This window comes from Hyaena hyaena, unplaced genomic scaffold, assembly GCF_003009895.1.
Source record: "Hyaena hyaena isolate Hyena2069 unplaced genomic scaffold, ASM300989v1 scaffold_1265, whole genome shotgun sequence".
Classification (NCBI taxonomy): Eukaryota; Metazoa; Chordata; class Mammalia; order Carnivora; family Hyaenidae; genus Hyaena; species Hyaena hyaena.
Window position 1 is genome coordinate 60,946 of NW_024081897.1, and position 15,214 is coordinate 76,159.

Below are 15,214 nucleotides of genomic sequence, written 5' to 3' on the forward strand. Positions count from 1 at the left end.
AAATCAATTGACTATAAATGTAAACGTTTATTTCTGGACTCTAAATTCTATTCTGTTGACTATATTTCTGTATTTATGTTAGTACTATATGGACTTGATTATTTTAGCTTTATAATACTTTTTTAAATTTTTTAAAATTTTATTTGAGAGACAGACAGACAGAACACAAGCAGGGAAGGGGCAGAGACAGAGGGAGACACAGAATCTGAAGCAGGCTCTAGACTCCGAGCTGTCAGCATAGAGCCGACATGGGGCTCAAACTTATGAACTGTGAGCTCATAACCTGAGCCAATGTTGGATGCTTAAGTGACTGAGCCACCCAGGTGCCCCTACTTTATAAGGCTTTAAATGGAAATTGTGAGTCCTTTAACACTGTCTTTTTCAAGATTGTTTCAAGTATTCTGGGTCCTTTGTGTATCTTATTTTAAAGCTTTTGTAAGCTTATTTTAAAGCTTACAACCACAATTTAGAAGCTTTTTGTACATTCTTTGAGGTTTCCTATGTAGATAATCATGTCATCTGCAAACAAGAATAGGTTTAGTTATTTTTTTCTGATTTGTATGTCCTTTATTTCATTTTCTTGCCTTACTGCACTGGCCAGAACTTCCACTATTATGTTGGATGAGTGTGGTAATATGAGCATCTTACTTTCTTCTTGATTTTAGGGGGAAAGCATCCAGTCTCACCATTAAGTATAATTTAGCTGTAGGAGTTTTTAGATATATAGATATTCTTTATCAAGATGAGGAAATTTTCCTCTATTTCTTTTTTACTGAGAATTTTATCATGAATATGTGTTGAATTTTGTCAAATGCTTTCACTTCATTAATTGATATGATCATGTGACTTTTCTTCTTTAGCCTGTTTATATGATAGATTGCACTGATTGGCTGATTCTTGAATATTGAAGCAGTCTTACATACCTGGAATAAACCCCTCTTGTTTATAGTGAATAACTCTTATTATAAACAATTTAACATTATATACCATATATTATATGTTGCTGAATTCTATTTGTTAATAATTTAAGAAATTTTTTCTCTATTAATAAGGGACATGGACCTATAGTTTTCCTCTTTTGTACTGTTTGTCTGGTTTTGATATTAAGGTAATGCTAGCGTCATACGTTGAGCTGAGAAGTGTTCCCTTCTCTTCTGTTTTCTGAAACAGATTGTGTAGAATTGGTGTTAATTACTTTTTCAATATTTGGTAGAATTCACCAGTGAAACCATCTGGGCCCAAAAATTTTTCTATTGAGAGTTTTGAAATTATAAATTAAGTTTCCTTAATATTATAGAATGTTTATTGCTTTAGTGATTTTTTCATTGTTATAAAATACATGTATATATATTTTAACTTTTAACCTTTTTTTCACTTTAAGAAATTTCCTTATCTGACTTCATGGCTTCCACCTTCTTCTCTAGTAGATGGTGGTGGTGTTCTGGACCTCTGCTCTGTCTAGTTATTCAATGTCCTACACTATGAAAGTACTACATTCTGAGTTTCTACCTTTACCTGTGAACATAGATAAACTTCTCCCATCCAACTTTTTATTTTATGCCAAATCACCACTCCCACTGCTAGAATATTTCTTTTGAAAGGCATACTCCTGCCTACTACCATACCACTCTGAACGTGCCAGATCTCATCTGAAAGACGTACTCCTATTCCAAAGAGGAAATATCAAGGGTTGATTTCTGTTTCTCTTGGCTGTCTTCAGGTTTTGGTTGAATAACTTCTTTATCTGTTTGCTAAAAAGAGAGGTGATGGGTGCTGTAACTAGGTAATAACTAAAGTCTTTTATAGCTTTCAAATTATGTTATTCAATGTTTCTACATACAAAATCACTATCTTTATTTTGGAGTCAATATCTCTCATTCTTTAATGGGCACAATAACCCAAGCTAGGAAAATTTTAGTTGTTTGATTTTTTTCCACTCTTTTTACCTTCTGTATCAAATATGTTACCATCAATTTCCAATCATCTTTTCAAGGGTTCACTGGTCTCCTGTCTGTGGTTGGGTATGTCATTTAGTTCCTTCCACTATTTTCTTTTTTTCTTTTTTTTTTTAATTTTCTTTCTCTATCAGGAATGCCCTGCCCCTTCCTTCTGTTATCCAAATCCCATTCCTATGAAATCCTATAGCATTGTACTTTATAAGTTTAGATATATAATATACACACACATTTAATTTAAATATTATAAATACATATTAAACAGATATACTTGAAGACATTAGTATATTTTCTTTCAAAATTTTTACCTTAAAAAATCATACATTTATATTAAGGTAACTCTATATTGGTAATGGCTTTATTGAAATTGCTCTCAGATGCTTGAGCATATATGTATAATTTTAACATTTTCAGGCTGAGAAATGTAGTTTTAAGACAGTTAAGTTAATCAAAAGTTAAGTCAATCAAACTGGCTAATAGTATCTTCATGTTTAAAAACAAGTACTAGTAAGAAACAGGTATTCTTATGCGGCTTCGTAACTCACTAGGAAAGTGAAGCCAAATGACAGCATTCTAAAATTATTATATGAGGCAGTATCAACAGACTTAATGGACAGCTTGCCAAAATGGCCTTTGAATGACAATATTCTTTTGAGTATATAAATTATATTTTATATTTTAATCACCCCAATCTGCCACATATTTTTAAAAAATAGTTATTTGATATGTTGTCTTCTCAAAAATCAGAAATTGTATACTCCCCAAGAACAGATTTTCTGCTCACCTATTCATATCCTTCACAATGCCTAATAGCTTACTTCTTAATAGGATGCCCAGAATGGACTCACTGACAGACATCTGTATAATGTGTACAGTGCTTTAGTATATAATTCAGGAATCAGAGAGATGGCCCTTACCTAATGATTTTACATTTTAAAAGATAAAAGTCTCTAAAGGACAAAGCCAAAAGCATTTTTTTAAAATGAAATGCTAAACTGCAATTGCAGAATTGTTTTTGGATCCTGGGATATACATGAAATGAATTAATGGAAAATATTGAAGTGATAAGTTTAATATTATGGTTTCAAGAGCTGTTATCATACAAGTAAAACTAATCAATTTAGATTATTCAGTTTAGTTATTATTTTCACTTCAGGGGAATTCCTGAATCATTAAACTTAGTAATTTCTATAGCTACTATGGGTCTCTGATTACATGGCTCACCTAATGAAACAGTAAACAGATAACCAAATTGAAAATGCCCAAGGGGAAAAAAGGCTAAAATATTCATCTTTTCAAATTTCAAATATTTAATCAGGATTGTTAGCTGTCTAACACTTAATGAAGTTTTGTCATGTAACTAAATTCAAGGATAGAGCATGAAGGCTTTTTAATATTTTATTTTTAAAAGCATAACAATCGTTTTATGATATTCAGAAGTGAAGGTTTATCTGGACACTAGATTTTTATATAAGTATGCACAGAGACAAAGTAAAATTCTTGAAGTTCAAGGAAAAAGCTGAAACTAAAATTGTATAACAGGTGCTTTCCCAATTTTCCACTTATGTTCTGTTCCCTTTGAGTAAGTGGACTTACATATCATGAGTTCCTTCCTGAGTGTTGGTCACTACATGCAGCCTCTCCTGTAGAATGGGGTTTCCCTCCCTTAATAAACCTTTTGACCAGGACTGCATCATGACTCTGGGTAGAAGCTGATCTCATCAAAGTATTTCTCATCTAAAGCATATCTTTTGAAGTCTGGTGATTGGCTATGTGGTGGGTAAATTTCTGTGTATTACAAAAGCTGACATAATTCTCAAAGAAGTAGAGGGAGGGCACTATGCAATTTGAGAAGCATATCTAGGGGCGCCTGGGTGGCTTAGTCGGCTAAGCGTCCGACTTTCGCTTAGATCATGATCTCGCCTTCATGGGTTCAAGCTCCGCGTCGGGCTCTGTGCTGACTGCCAGCTCAGAGCCTGGAGCCTGTTTCAGTCTGTGACTCCCTCTCTCTCTGACCCTCCCCTGCTCACGCTGTCTTTCTCTCTCCCTCCTAGAAATAAATAAAACATTAAAAAAATTAAAAACAAAAAGAGAAGCATATCTAATAATATACTGTTATATTGGTAAACAAATGATATGAGTTTGAACTCAGTGCAAACTACAGAAAGTGAACCTCTATAAAGTCTTCCTAGTCAAGTAGGCCAATGGCTTTTTCAAAAGACTGAGAAGCATGGGTTAAGCGAGTAATGAGGAAGCTCTTTAACTATAGTAAAGTTTGCTTATTGTTTGATTATACTGATCAACTCTACTCATTTTATTGTTGTTGCTTGCTTTTTTACTTTTTTTACAGTTTACTCTTTCCTATTTTTTAAAATTTAAGTATAATTAGCACACAGTGTTATATTAGTTTCAGCTGTAAAATATAATGATTTAACAATTCTATATATTACTCAGTACTCATCATAGTAAGTATACTCTTAAATCCCCTTCACCTATTTCACCCATCTCCTCATCCACTTCCCTTCCAGCAACCACAAGATTGTCCTCTGTATTTAAGATGGTTTTTTTGTCTCTTTTTCTGTTTGTTCATTTGTTTTGTTTCTTAAATTACAAATACAAATGAAATCATATGTATTATGTCTTTGACTTATTTTACTTAGCATTATATTCTCTAGGTGCATCCAAGCCATTGTAAATGGCAAGATCTCATTATTTTCTTTGGCTGAGAAATACCCCATTGTGTGTGTGTGTGTGTGTGTGTGTGTGTGTGTGTATATAAATACCCCATCTTCTTTACCCATTTATTGATGGACACTCAAGTTGCTTTCACATCTTAGCTATTGTGAATAGTGCTGCAGTAAACATAGGGGTACATATATCTTATCAAATTAGTGTTTTGGGGGCTAAGAGTCCTACTCTTGCTTTTCACTCAGGTAATGATCTCATTGCTTGGCTCAGGTCATGAACACATTGTGAGTTTGGGCCCCACACAGGGCTCTGTGCTGACAGTGTGGAGCCTGCTTGGGATTCTCTCTCTCTCTGTCTCTCTCTATCTCTCAAAATAAATAAGTAAACTTAAAAAAAGTAGTGTTTTCATTTTCTTCAGGTAAATATCCAGTAGTTGAATTACCAGATCATGTTACTTCTATTTTTAAAATTTTTAGGAACCTCCATACTGTTGTCCACAGTGACTGTACAAATTTTCCTTCCCACCAACAGTGCATGAAGGTTCGCTTTTCTCTACATCCTTGCTAATACCTGTTATTTCTTATCTTTTTGATTCTAGACATTCTGAGAAGTGTTAGGTGATATCTCATTGTGGTCTTGATTTACATTTCCCTGATTATTTTTGATATGGAGCATCTTTTCATGTGTCTGTTGGCTATCTGTATGTCCTCTTTAGGAAAATGTCTGTTTGAGTCCTCTGCCCATTTTTTAATCAGACTATTTGTGGGTTGTGTTTAGTAGTGTAAAATCTTTATATATTTTGGATATTAGACCCTTATTGGATATACCATTTGCAAATATCTTCTCCCATTCAGTAAGTTGCCTTATCACTTTCTCACTGTGCGAAAGCCTTTAATTTTGATATAGTCACAAAAGTTTAATTTTACTTTTGTTTCCTTTGCCTGAGGAGATATATCTAGAAAAATGTTTCTAAGGCCAACATCCAAAAGATTACTGACTGTTTTTTCCCAGGAGTTTTATGGTTTCGGGTCTCACACGTAGGTTCTTAACCTGTTTTGAGTTTATTTTTGTGTATAATGAAAGAAAGTGGTCCAGTTTCATTACTTTGCATGTAGCTATTTTCCTCAGCACCATTTGTTGAAGCTACTTTTTCCCATTGATATTCTTGCCATCTTTGTCAAAGATTAATCGACCATACAAGTGTAGGTTTATTTTTGGGCTCTCTATTCTATTCCATTGATCATGTGTCTGGCTTTGTGCAGGTACCATACTGTTTTGATTACAACAGGTTTATAGTATATTTTGAAAGGGGAATTGTGATGCCTCCAGCTTTGTTCTTTCTCAAGATTCATTTTTTTTAACTCACAAATGTGAAATACCTGTGCAAATAATTTATATATATTTAATTTAGTTTGTTAACATTTAAAAATTTATTCAGAAAATGAAAAATGTATGTATAATACATTTAATTATTTTCTGCATCAAGGAGTTAAAGTACTGTCCTAAAGAAAAGGATGTTGTGAATTAGGAGGGTGAACAGACTTTCCATGAATGTGTAAGTAATACTCTCTATTCCTGCCATTATCTTTACCTGTGGAGTCTATACCTCATTCCATTGGTGGATTACAGTCTGTGGTAGTGTTTGCACTGAAAGTCCAGACTTCTTCTTGGAATCCAATACTGTGGTTCAACCACTTCTATTTGATATTTCTGTATAAGACAATACAGTGGCACCTACATTTTTAAATCACTTAAGCTAAACCTATGACAGGACACAAGAGTATTGCCCATTATAAGGCATTTTGAATTATGTACATGCTAATTTCAGGCTCAACCAAATTTTTTCATTAAACCAAACCTGTTCTTTACTTTCTCTAACTTCATATAGAAGAAAAATATTTTTGAAAGAACAGATCTGAAGCCAACTAAACTATATTGTTTTCTAAGGTTTTTCTCATATGAAGATATATTTTAAGCAGATATTTGACTTTCATTGTTTTAGTCCTCCAAAGGACATGAGAATTCACTCTTTGCACCTGGTATCACAGCAAATATCAGTTTATAATCTGAATCAGTTACAAACTGCTGAATATGATCAATTTGGCAGCAATACATGTTTCACATTATTTGAAGCAAATTCTTGTTTCAAAAACTTTATCTTGTAACCTTGTCTATCAAAGCCCTATTTTTTAGATAAACAGTACAATTTTTATTTACTGGAGATATAGGACTCCAAGAAGGCTTTGTAGTAAAAGCTCAATAAAAACTTGAGGTTGAACTGATTCAAAATTAATTATCCCTTTGCAGGAAAACTGGTAATCCAGAAGACTTTTACCTCTTCGAATCAAGGAAGATAAGAATCTAGGTATTAGATCATTCAACCTTTGCCTGATTCTTTGTGTTCAGTATTTATTAACAGCTTAATATGTGCTTCTGGGCAATACACATTCCCAAGGAGTCCACGGTCTAGACCAAGAGAATTCAAGTAAACCAAATCACATCTCAGGATGCTGTGTGTTGCTCAGTCAGGATGACCAGTCAGGGAGGGCTTCTGAGAGTAGGTGACTCTTAAGTTCTGTGTAATTGAAAACAGAAGTGGGAGTGCAGGATGAATTCAATAAGGGAAGACTTTCATGCCAGAAGCAACAGCTGATATGATGTCTTAGAGACACAGGCAAAGAAGGTTTGTTCAAGGAACTCCAAATAATGCATATGGCTAGAAAAAAGATGGGATGGAGAAATGAATCGGGAGCAGAGAAAGGTGTGAACTCAATTTGCCACTTTAAGGAGTTTGGAATTAATTCTTAAGGTGATGAAAAATCGTTAAAGGTGTGTAAGTGGAGGGATAGCATAATCTGGCACAGTCTGTGGAGGGCCCTATATAGTTCCCAGTGTGGAACACAATGAGAGAGGCGTTAAAGTTGCTGAGGCAATGCAGAAGCCGAGCAGAGCAGTTTATATCTTTGCTGTGAAGCACTAATAGTAGGCTTAAAGTATAATGAACTTCTCTTACGTTACGATCTCTAGTTAAATTTAAATGCCATGTCTCTTTCCCAGTGCTAACATATTCAGCTGCCTTTCTCTGAACTCTGGCTCCCTATGCTTCCCTCTATCCTGTTGATTATTAATACTGGACAGGATGCTCTCAACAAAGCTGCTAATGAAGACTATGGGAGGGTGTTTCCTGGGAGGAAGAGCCCACCTTATGGTGACAGGCGATCCTGAATCAGATCTTGGCTCTGTCAGTTTTAGCTATGTGTCCTGTAGAACCCCTTAAATTCTCGGAGCCATGCTTTCCTCACCTCAAAAATAAAAAACTAAAAGAGTATCTAGCAAGGTTGTGAGAATTGAAGATCATTTATGTAAGACCTCTAGGAAAGAGTAAGCCCTCACTGAGAAGTACACGTATTTATTATTGAAGAAGAAATGGTATGAGTAAATTTCACATTTTCGAGTTGCTCTTTCAAAGACAGACAGTGGAGGAAGCTCCCAGTAGAGAACTGGGGCCAGGAACTCTCCTGTCACTCTGATTCCAGGTTATTAATGCTTCTGGGCAGCTAAGCAGCTGAACCACTCTAGAAACCTATACAAAAAGAGTCTTGACTTTAACTATGTAATCAACCTGACAGGGCCACAGCTGAAATAAATGTGAACATCATGGCCAGGTGGCCGTGGGGACTGTGGCGTGCAATTAACCTCCTCACTGCCATTCACAGAATGCTCCAAGAGAGAGGTAGTTGCCTTGTGACTGGCTGAACTTGGTTCTGGCAATTAATTCCAAATAGCATTTGAGCTCTCTAAGTGTGGTCTTGATCAGAGCCACTTCCAGAGAACAGAGAAAATGAAATGAAGATTGTCTGAAGCACCTATTCTCCCAGCAAACCTTTCAGAAATATCAAAGAATGCTTGCAAGCAGAGTGGTTTAGGAGAAGGGAAGCTGGCACTTCTCTCCTATTTTCATATGAATATAATGATACAGCCCACACTATTGCTGAATGTGATGAGGATATAATCCACAGTTTAAGAAGAAAAACCTGGTTAAAGAGCAAATAGGGAACTTTTATACTGAGCAGTACAGCACAGGAGATTTGGGTGAAGGTATAAAGCCAGAGAAGGAAGAATGTTTAATTAACTGGCTTACAATTCACATTCATTTAGTACTCCCCCCCGCTTTCTGCCCCTAAAGGCGAGAAAATTGGAAAAATCTTCCCCTCTGTAGCTAAAACTGGCATTTTTGCAGTGATCATTAGAACATGTTGGCAGTGAAAAACAGGTTCAGATCTTCCAGAAATGGCTGTCGTTTGTGCCAAAAGCAAACAGGAATAGAAATAGTGACACCAATATTGTTATTAGTGTACCGGGAGTCAGCTAACTCTTCTGTGTCTACCCCTTTCCTGAGTCAAGCCCAGTATCCTTGTCATACCCGACCTCTGGGCACCATTATGCATGTGCAGTGGGAGAGTGAAGAGGCACAGGGAAGGAGAGGCAAAACCATCACGGAGTATGAGCAGCAAGCTTGACCCAGCAGCCTAGGACTGTTTACCTCTTTCATGGCAGGAAAAACGTGAAAATCAAGCCCATTTTAATGGGATTATTAATTAGTAGAAAAATTCCAGAAAGCAATTTGGAGAATCTGGCCATATTTATCAATAGTCTTTTTTTAAAAATGTTGTATTTGATACGGAACATAATTTCTAAGAATATACCTTAAGAAGTCATTTAAAACACACACATAGATTTTTAAGTATAAAAGTGCTTATTATAGAGAGATTTTTAATAAGAAGGCATTTTGAATAAACAGCAATCAACTGTTGATTATTGTCACTATCCATATTGAATATGGTCAACTATTAAAGAAATTTTATAGAACTATAAGTGAAACAATGCTTCCTGTTTAAGCTTTATCTTTTTCTCACATCAAAGAAAAGGGATCCACTCAAGTAAGGGGGAATTCCACCCCCGAATTACTTGGGATACATATGAAGTGAAACTAGCATGGAATAAAAAAGCTAACAGGATCTGGGGTGACTTTTGGAAAGGAGATAAAATCAAAAGTCACAATGATGGCTGATGACACAACACTAGAAAATCAGAAGAGATTCCTGCTCTCTCCACCATAGCAGAGCATTGTTAGAATTATTAACCAATACAATTTAACAAGAGGGGGAAAAGTAAGCAGAATAAATATTGTAAAGTATGTAACATAATTATTATTTTTTAAGAATGATATGGTTTTATATTTGTAAATTACAGGAAATCCTTCTAGAAAGTAGCAAAGCAATAAGAGGATCTGGGAAATTAATTTTTTTTCAAATTATAATATATAATAAAAATCAGAAAAAATAAACTATCTAAGAATAAACGTTTAAAGAAAGCACAGGAAGTGGATTCAGTGAGTGTGAATGGGGTCTTGACCATATCAGAAGGGAGTAAGCTGAGAAACCAGTCTGGCTTAAGCTGAACAAGAGTGGTTGGGAATGAAAAGGAAGCTGGAGACTTAAAATGGGGGCATAATATGTAGAGCTTTGTAAACTATGATTCAGATTTTTTTTTCTTCCATGAGACCAATGAAAAACTTCTGAAGAGTTTTAAGGAGACCATAATATAATATGTGTCCTCTACAAGGATTTTCTAGCTGTAAATGTGGAAGCCATTTTGAGATGAGCCACATAGATAGGGGGTGATAAGTTTTGGGTAGAGGTAAATTAGAATAGTATCTATAATAGAAAAAAATCCAGAGGAGAGATGTTAGTAGTTTAAGGGAGGATGATGGTAGTGAGGACAAGGAAAATTAGAATAAACTAGTGAAGTTTAGGAAATATGATTGATAGGACTCCAGTTAATGGAATATGGGCATGAGGTGCTCAGGTGACTTCTGGGTTTCCAAACTGCACAGCTATATAGATAGGACACCATTTGGATGAGTCAGAAAATACTGAAAAAGTGTGTAACTTATAGAGCTTGAATTCAAAACTCAAAGTTTTTTCCTCTCAAAACTATTTTTCTAATGTAAGTTTTAATAGTCTATTTTGAAACTCAGAAAACTGGGGAATAATTTTTAAATTATTTTTTCTTTTCTTTTTTTTAATGTGTTTTTTTTTAAAATTTTTATTTATTTTTAGGAGAGAGAGAGAGAGCGTGATCAGGGGAGGGTCAGAGAGAGAGGGAGTCAACAGGATCTGAAATAAGCTCCAGGCTCTGAGCTGTCAGCACAGAGCCCGACGCGGGGCTCGAACCCACAAACCGCGAGATCATGACCTAAGCGAAAGTCGGACGCTTAACCGACTAAGCCACCCAGGCGCCCCTTTTCTTCTCTTTTTAAATGTTCATTTATCTTTAAGAGAGAGAATGAGCAGGGGAGGGGCAGAGAGAGAAAGGAGACAGAAAATCTGAAGCAGGCTCTGCCCTGACAGCAGAGGGCCCAATGCAGAGCTAGAACTCACAAACCATGAGATCATGACCTAAGTTGAAGTTCAACGCTTAAGCAACTGAGCCACCTAGGCACCCCTCTTTTACTTTCTTAACACATGGGCTAACATTGTCTGAAGGGAGATTATTAAGGGGCAGTAAAAGAATTACTATGAATTATAAATATATTTATAAATATATAAAATGTTATTATGTCAAACATAAAGCTTTTATTTGGTAACATTAAAAGCAGTAATCTAACCATGCTATCTTCTGAAAAAGTACACTGAGAATTGATAAAGATAGCAAATGTTAGTTTTCCTTAAATATCATTTGAATGTTTTCTATGACTTTGTATTTTTGCTATAGTAAGAAGAGAAAAAGAAAGATTAAAAAATGTCATGGGGGGTGGGGGCGGATAGAGATATTGCTTTTGTTTCAAATAAAAGGAAGAGGCAGAGGAAATGTGAAACAGTAATCAAATGTTGGTCAGAGGTCAAACAAAGTAAAGTCCAGAAAGTTTCCACTACATTTAGAAACGGGGAGGTCATCAGTGACCTTGTGGACATCCAAGTCAGGTTGTATGGAAAGCACCAGACAGCAACAGCTTGCAAATATCACATGATGAGGTGGAGACTGAAGTGTTTTGACAACTTTGTTGGAAGGTTAAGTAAGTGATAGGTGGTAGGTAAAGAAGAATGTGAAGTCCAGAAATTTGTTGTGGCTGTTTAATTTAAATGAGAAGGCTCTTAAGACATTAAATGTTAGAATGAAAAGAAAATTCTTAAATAATTTAAAAAATAATGTAATGAAATATACCAAAACAAAAAATATTTTCCTGCCTGCAAGTTGGGATGTGGAGCAATTTTATAGCCTTAAATAAAATAGGAATTTAAAAAATTTACTCTAGTGAACAAAGATTTATTTTACATCCAGAAAAATAGGACAGTGAGCTTCATTGTATAAAAGAAACAAAAGAATTGTGGCCACTAGAGTGCAATTCTCTGGGCATGAGCTGAGATGCTAGAATCTATATCACCCTGGCCTAAGTGCTCCTTCTACTCAGGAGCATGATTGCTGTAGGAACTTCATATTGCAGAAATAACTAAAAGACCATAAAATAATGTTTGAGTGGAAGATAATTTTAAATATCTTTTATCTTCATTGTCTAGGAGGATTTCCAGTTCTAGATAAGATAGAGTAGACATTACGCCCTATTCTTCCTTGCCTCTTACATCTAAAAGTCCTGGACGAAATACATGAAACAAACATCCAGAAGATTCAAAAAGATGAAAAAAAAGAAGGCAGCTTTTCTAGGGACCTTGGTATTTAAGGAATGACCTGGCAAGTTTGGAGGGTTTTTTCCTGCCTCTTAAATATTCCATCCTAGACACTGGAGATTTTTACAGGCTGGAAAGAACAGTAAGTACAGGGAAAAAAGCATGAACAAACAAACAAATACAACAAAATAGAAAAAGCCTGTTCTCTTCAGCCAAAGGACCTGGAAGGGAGTGGCCACATAGGGCATAACCTTTTGGACAACATCAGACACATTCCAGAAAAAAAAAAAATGTGCCTTCCTTGGCCTGTCATTTGAGGTACTGACATCAGGGCTACGTGAGCAGAGCTCGGATTCCCACCGTAACCCAGCAGTAATGACATGGCTCCCCCTTGTGGAGGGTAGGTATCTGCAGAGACTGTGTGCTTGCGTGTGCAGGGCCTACGCTGGTCTGACTGATCAACATAATCTAAATACAATAAAAAAAATCCTTCTTACACCAAGGACCAGGAAAATATCAAGTGGAATGAGAGGAGACATCCAACAGACACAATGTCAAAATGGCATAGATATTGGAATTATTTGACCAGGATTTTAAAGCAGCTATCATTAATAAAAAGAAGTTTCAATGAACAATTATAAACATTCTCAGAAAAAAATGAAAAAAAAAATTCAGTAAATAAATGGAAGATATAAAGAAGAACCAAATGGAAATTTTATATCTGAAAATACACTAATGAAAAGAAAATATATAATTAAGATATCTGCTTCCAATTTGGTGGCATAGCTGTGGTTGACCAAAACTCCCACCCAGAACAATTAGAAAGGTCAGACAAAAACACAAAAGCATCTTTTGGAAGGCATCAGTGACATACCAAAAGAGATAGGACCTGAAAAAGTAGAATTACAGAGAGAAGAGAAAACTCCTTGAGGTAAATATTATGTTCTGTAGCACTTTTCCATTTGAGACATTTGCTGATTTTTTTTAAGTTGAGAACAGGAAAGTAGAAAGAGGCTTCTAACATAGGAACTAAGATGAGTTTTTTGGCAGTAGCCCAAGGCCGGGGAGGCAAAATTTGCAGTTCAGGGCCATCAAGGCAGGCAGGACCTACAGGGAAATGATTCCACAGGAAAAACAAAAAACAAAACAACACATGAGGGAGTCCTGTCTAAGAGTCTGGAAAGACAGGCAGAGCTCTGGCAAAAATCTTTAAAAGACACAAAAATTGGAGTTCTGAGTACCCCAAGGAGGAGGGGAGTCTCCTCCTGACAAACAGCCAAGATTTCCAAGTGAGACTCAGCACAGTATCATAAGAATAAGAAGAAATTAGGGTAGAATTCACAAACCTGCATCAATTCCAGTCCACGTTGCTTCATTGTAATTGCCTGTGAGACAGTAAAGTAAATCCTCTCTGGAAAGATTAAACAGCATCCAAAGCTCTAACATATTTCATACATATTATTCAACCTTCAATCAAATACTTCTAGGAATGCCAAGAGACAAGACAAAATGATAAAAGCCAGAATAAAAGAAAGGCAATAAAAATAGATACACAGGTGATCAAGATATTGAAGTTATCAGAAAAGGACTTTAAAGTCAGTGTAATAAATGCTTAGAAAAATAGATGAAAAGATGGAGAATTTCACCCTAACGGTGGCATCTATTACAAAACCAAATCAAATCTATAAAAATGTTTAAAAATTAATCAAATGCAAGAGCTGATTTCTTAGAAACATATAGATTTAATGACAGACTACATACAGTAGAAAAGAGGAATAACAAACCATTAGATAGGTCAACAGAAAATGTCCAGATTAAAGCTAAGTGAAAAGTATGGAACATATAAAAAACAGCTTGAGAAACAATATACATAGTTTTAGTATGTGAACTGAAGTCCCAGGAGGAAACTAGACAGAGAATAATGGCAAAAGCAATGTGTAAAGAGACAGTGATCCAAAAATTTTCAAAATGATGAAATATGTCAAACTGCAGATTTAAGAATCTCTACAAATCCCAACATGGATCGATGGATGGATGGATGGATGGATGGATGGATAGATGGATAGATAGATAGATAGATAGGTAGATAGATAGATGATAGATAGATAGATCACAATATGTGCACCATAACTGAACTTCTGAAAGTCAAAGACTAAAAAATAATCTTTAAAACAGCCAGAGAAAAATGCCATACTATCTTCAAATGAGCAACAATAATACTGAAAGCTAACTTCTCAACAGACATATCGGCCAGAAGAAAATAGAATTATACCTTCAAGGCGGTTAAAGTAAATAAATGACTATTTAGAATTCTATATGCAGCAAAAAATGTTCTCAAAAAATAAAAACAAAACTGAAAAACACCTAAGACAACTCTCTACAATGGACTCCTCTAAAAGAGAGATGAAAGCCAACTCTTTATGTGAAAGGAAATCATACCCAAGCAAAAGCTTGGTTCAATGTAGAAGGTAACTAAAGGCAATGGAAATGTTAAATGTGTGGGTAAACCCTTTTAAAAAAATTTTTTTTAGTGTTTATTTTTGAGAGAGAGAGAGACAGAGCATGAATTGGAAGGGGTAGAGAAAGAGGGAGACATAAAATCCCAAGCAGGCTCTAGGCTCTAAGCTGTCAGCACAGAGCCCAACATGGGGCTTGAGCTTGTGAACTGTGAGATCATGACCTGAGTTGACATTGGACACTCAACCGACTGAGCCACCCACATGCAATGTGTAGGTAAATCTACATCAACATACTGCCTATATAACAATGTTATTAATATCTGTGTGGTTTAAATTATATGTAGAATGAAAATGAATGACAAATAGCCCAAAAGGTGGGAGGGAGTTAAAAAGAGTTAAAATGATCTAAGATTTTTGCACTGTG